The 5865-nt window shown below is 35.8% G+C and overlaps 1 pseudogene; it reads left to right on the forward strand.

The window, feature by feature from the left end:
* The first annotated feature begins 821 nt into the window (after positions 1-821).
* LOC126767440 (chitinase-like protein Idgf1) lies at positions 822-1215 on the forward strand (annotated as a pseudogene).
* The last annotated feature ends 4650 nt before the right edge of the window (positions 1216-5865 follow it).

Below are 5865 nucleotides of genomic sequence, written 5' to 3' on the forward strand. Positions count from 1 at the left end.
TTTAAAAGAATTGCGGATCCCGCAGGCGAATTTTTCGTTTGTTGAGTTTTCCGAATGCAATTGCGTATATATAGAGGTACTAGAAAGTTTTCATCTGGTCTCATATTTTTTTTGTAAAGAAAGTCTGGTAGTTAGAGGAGTTTTGATAGTCAACAGATTACTTATTTGTAGCATTTATAGCTCATAGTTCAGAACCCCAAAACTTTCATCTGGGGTTATATTTGTTCGGAAGTAAGTTCTGGTAGTTAGACGAGTTTTTATAGTCAGAAGCTTACGTATTTGTGACATTTATAGGTCACAGTTCAGAACTCCAAAACAGTTAATGAGCTTCAGTTGAAGTTTCTTCACAAACGTTTCTTATTTCTTTGCTATAGTTTCTGGTTTAGGTATCGAACTCTGTGATCTTGATATGATTCAATTTTTAAATGAACTCAACTTGAACTTGACCGTAGCAAAAAAGCTGGGTCCATCCAACTTGCGAAGCTGGTGTTCTAACCCGAATATAAAATTTAATTTTCTCAGCTGAAAACAATTTGGGAGTTACCAGCGTCTTTAAAGCAGCTTCGCACTTCATTGCATTCTGTAAACGTTCACTATTTAGATTTCACTTCCTTTTGCTTCTTCTTAGATCAATACATGAACATAGAAAACTTAAGTTTTAAAATAAAAACATCTTAGAAGGAACCCCAAATTCTATGTTCCACTTTAATATTTTTAAGTGTCAAGAAATGGACTTCATCTCATTCCATTCGTAGCTTTTTTTAAAGGGGTTCCCAGTAAAAAAATTGTGGTCCATGAAATACTAACTCTAACTATCTACAGGGTATTTCGATGTGCCCAAAATCCAAAACAATTTCGAGTTCATCAATCTACTAGCCTTCGACTTCCTTACGCCGACACGCAATCCCGATGAAGCCGATTATACCGCACCAATCTACCCACTCACGGAACAAAATCGCCTACCACACTACAATATCGAATACCAAGTCGACTACTGGTGAAGAATCAATGTCCCGGCGCTAAAATCAATCTCGGCATTGCCACCTATGGACGCGATGGAAATTGACACCGATTCAGGCTTATCAGGCTTTCCCTGTCGTGGCGGAAACTGAGGGACCCGCACCAGCTGGTCTACAATCACAAATCGCCGGTTTACTGAGCTGGCCGGAGATCTGCGCAAAAATGCCGAATAACGTAATGCCGACTATCGCGTGAGAATGCCCGTTACGCAAAGAAACCCGATTTGGAGCAGCGTTACGGCAATTATCCCTTCGACCGGCGGACGAGAATGGTGAACACGGCATGGGTGAGTACGATATCCGGACTTCGCAGCGATCAGGGGGAGCTATGAAGGCATGAAGGGACTGGGCGGGTGGCGCTCTACGATTTGAGCTATGACGACTTCCCGCGGCTTGCACGGGTCTGAAATTTCCCCCACTCGTGCGATCAAGCATTTCTTATGTTTATTTGTTAGCTAGCTGTACATATGTATGTTTATTTTTGTTAGTGGTTTTAGAAAATTTAATAAAATATAATATATAGAATTGCTGCGTAGCTTTTAATTGATTAGCGCTATGAAAAAGCACACGAAAATTCGCGCCGCCAAAGGCCTTTTTACTTGACCCTGAAAACGTGTTATTTGCGCCAACGATTACTCAACTCATGCGTTGTTGACTTCCCAAAACATGTGTGTATGTGACTTTTTATTACAATTATTTATTATATCGAAAATACCGCAACAAATCGCAAATCCTACTTTGATACAAAATTTTGAAACAAAAATTTGAAAATACAAAAGCTTTCATTATTCTCGGTCGCTTAATCCATATTAGCCGCAGGCATTCCAAACAAGTTTGAGAACATTTATTTGGATTCAGAATCACGCATTCAATCGAAATATTACAACGCTAGCTTTTGAACGCTTACTCATCCACAAACAACTCAACAAACACCCTCAACCTTAGACCAATCCGAAAACTATTAGTCTTCAACTACTGTCCGCAAAAAGTACCGCCCGCTAATCACATTTGCTCATTTACGACTGCAGCCACACTAAAGCTCATGCGATCAGCTGTTCGCTCGTGTGTCGCACATCTCCACCCATCTCCAAAGCCATCAGCGCACACATGCGTCGAGCTTAAGCAGACTTTGTAGCGCGAAGCTTGTCGCCCTCTCCACAATCGCCCAGGCCTCAGCTGATGCCGTTTGCATACATTTAATCCACTTGCTTTCTCGGTGACATTTTATGCCTGTGATTTTAGTTTCAATTTTACTTTTTTTTTGTGCAGTCGTTTCGTCGAGTCAATAAAAGCGCTACTTATAGTTTTAATATATCTGCAGTTATTTGCACAACTTGGTAAACCAGTATTCATTGTAAGATGAAATTATTCGCCTTACTTTCACTGGCCTTGGGGCCCGCTGGGGGCCCAAACGGGCGCCGCTAATCTCGTCTGTTACTTGACTCGGCCAGCTATTACGCGAAGGTGAGTAACAGTCGGAAGTTTATCTGACAAATATTTACTTTTCGAGATAAACTTTATTACGACATTTATTTTTTGTTTGCTCGCTTCAAATTTCCCAAAGTACCATTGTATGTCTGTGCGTGTGGCCACTGAAAGTAAAAGCGCTAATTTATTATAATTTGAAGGTATTTTTTTTCACGGAATTTTGATGTTTAAAAAATGAGGTTTGAAAACAAAGGAATGAGTATAGAAATTAAAATAATGTTTTGAATTTGAATTCGATAAATAGTTTTGAAAACGAAATGAATTATTTGTATCTCAGGTTAATTTTTTTCCAAGTCTGTTTGATTAGTAAAAATGTGTAATTGCTACGAATTTTATAAGGGAAATATGTACTTTCGAAAGTAAATCGACACTCGAGCTTAAAATCATGATTATACTTGTATATTTGGTTATGACAAATTTGTTTCAATTGAAATTCGAACATATTTTATTATTTTTAACTTAAAAGTTCTCAGGCATTCGTTCGTTCGTTTAGAGGTCTGAATCTCGTGAAATAGTTCACGCTCAGTAATAAAAAAAAATAATAATAATATATCGGTTATCGGTTTCAATATTATCAATATTTCAAGACCATACAATCAAATTTTTTAAGAAAATAATTCAATTTCACTACAAAGCTACAAGTTGTTGAAGTAGAGGAGTACGCTTATTTTGTCATGATTTCCATTCTTCTGATCAGGAAAAATGGCAGCTACTCAAAAAAATCGATAATTTTTTGTAAATTTTCAACTTTTCCGTATTAAAAAATTATTTTTTTAAATCATAAATATTGAGCTCAGCTTCTCTACCCGGTGCCGATTACTGCAATTTATTTCTCTAATTATTTCTGTCCCTGTTTGAGTTCGCCAGCATCCTCGTTGCAACGCTTCAGCGTCCTAGTTCATTTCTTCAATCCATCTAAGTTTTGATCTGGCTCTGCTTCTGTTATATAGTACATATCAAAAACTCGTGTCAAGTTTCATTGGCTCCATTATGTGTCTTATAATGTTAAAATGGGAATGGTACCACTCCATAGCCCGAAAACTCACCCCACACATGGCATTACCTCCATCATGTTTTACTGTTTGTTTTGATGTACATATCTTGGATTTAAGGGTTGGCCTTTCGCATGATGACCATCGGGGTCATTCCGATTTACTTCTATTTTATAGCTCCATCCAGAAAAGAGTATTTCCAAAAATTGTCTGCGATCTAAGAAACATTAATCCCGTTTCTAAAGAGTTCATACATAACGCACCTTCTTTCTGGAGGGAAAAATTGAAGTAGAAAAAATTCGTGCCAAGTTTCAAGTTAATCGTTTGTTTAGAACTTAAGATTTTTTGAAAAATATTTCGGAAAAAGTTGTTCCAAAAAACGTTTTTGAAGTTCCTCTAGACGTCTTATGTCAGATTCGTTCTGCTTAAATCGGCGAAGTTGGCACGACACTGATCGAACAGCAATTTTTCATATAATTCGAACTTAGAAAAATGCGTTCAAGCAGATATTCATTACTTCAAGCTATTAAAACATAAAGAAAATCATTCGTTTTCATTGGGGGCGTTTGGGCTTGCCTTTAAAGGAAGTCGTGAGCTGCTTAAGTCATATGTAAAAAAATCGTTTCTGGCCACTCTCAAGTGAACGGCGCTCAGAGAACTTCCAAACTTCGCCTAGAGAATTCCTAATTTGGTGACATTATAGTACCTTTTAAGGTTTAATGAATGGCATTTGCTTCTCCGCTTGCAATCCTTGAGCCAAATCTTTTTTTTTTTGTCAAAAATTTGCATGTTCGAAAATTTCGAAGAAAATTTCGAAAATTCTGGTTTCAATATTCAATACGTGATACGAGTACATAATAAATGTACTATCAGAAAGTGTTAAATGTTGCCATTCCAAATCTATGTATAATGGAAATCTATCTAATTAATTTATACCAGTTGTTTCCTCGATTAGTTATTTTCGTGAGTAAGCGATTGAATGCTCCTGATATTATTCAGCTATTGCCAGTTACTTTTCCTTATATATTTGATCAGCTTCTCTTTATTGAATCAATTAAGTATACAAAAAAGGTATAGAAGTATACATAAGTATATGTATGTATGTATGTATATATCTCTTTTTTCACTTAAATATAGTTAAGCAAATGTAGATACTCTCCATGTAACTATAACTGAAATCAATTATAAATTTCTAAGGAAGTAATTAATCCAAAGTAATTGACCACATTCCTCTTGTTGATTACGACTTTAGCTACTCAACGCTAGTCACAATCAATCAAGCTACAAAATTATAATTTTGATTTTTACTTTACAAACATCAAACTAAATAAAAAGTGTGAATACTATAACCTATAATTGGCATACATATTTAGATACAATCTACTATGTATATTATTGCTGACTTAGTAAGTAAACAAGTTTGGATCGAGAGCATCATGTGAAATTATCACTTAACGCGGCGGATGCTTTGTATCTGCTGCTTATATGTAGAGAGACGATTGACATATACTTATGTATATATATTTAGAAAGAGAGACTCATATAGAGAAAGAGTGAACAGCAGAGAGTTAGGTCAATAGCTTATCAGAGGAGGTCACGTTGTAAAGCAATAGACGCGACTTAGAACAGCGATTGTTTCAGTAAACTGTTCCAATGAACTCGCTGCTAACACTCCAATGAACTGATATGTGCTTTTAGTATAAAAATAGCATATGCATATAAAGTTTATACTAAATAGTACTCAATACAAAATCATGTATGCTAATATTTATTCACACAACGCCAAATGCGCTCGCATTCAATTCCATAGAAAATAGAATAAACAGAATAATAAATACGGGAATCAGTATCAATTAAAATTCCTCACTGTGCACGGTCAAACACAACAAAACATATGTTGGGGTCGGTTTGAGTACGGATAGCACCGAAAATTAGAAGCGCTTGTGTATCGTAAATATTTAAAACAAATTTTTCAACTCGAATGTTTCGAAAACATACACTGAATTTTGGACTTTTTGATATTGCGTGGTTTTGTCTTGAATCACATATATGGTGACAAAAAAGTACCCGAAAATTGCAAATAAAACGCAAAATATTTTATTATTCATCAATATTGATGTCGTCGCCTTCAAAATAATCCCCACCAGTTGCAATACTATTAATGCCAATCTTATCATGCAAATGCCTCAATACGACCAAATAGAACTCTTTATTGACCGTTTGTCATTTCGGAACAAATTCAAGATACCAATATCGAAAAACATAATTAGCATTAACTTGATTTTTAGCACTTTGGTGTGGTTTTTGGTTTTCGCTCAATTTTTCTCTCATTCTGATTGTTGTTGATTTCATGTCCAAAAAAACCA

Source organism: Bactrocera neohumeralis, unplaced genomic scaffold (assembly GCF_024586455.1).
Source record: "Bactrocera neohumeralis isolate Rockhampton unplaced genomic scaffold, APGP_CSIRO_Bneo_wtdbg2-racon-allhic-juicebox.fasta_v2 ctg6516, whole genome shotgun sequence".
In the NCBI taxonomy this organism is placed as follows: domain Eukaryota; kingdom Metazoa; phylum Arthropoda; class Insecta; order Diptera; family Tephritidae; genus Bactrocera; species Bactrocera neohumeralis.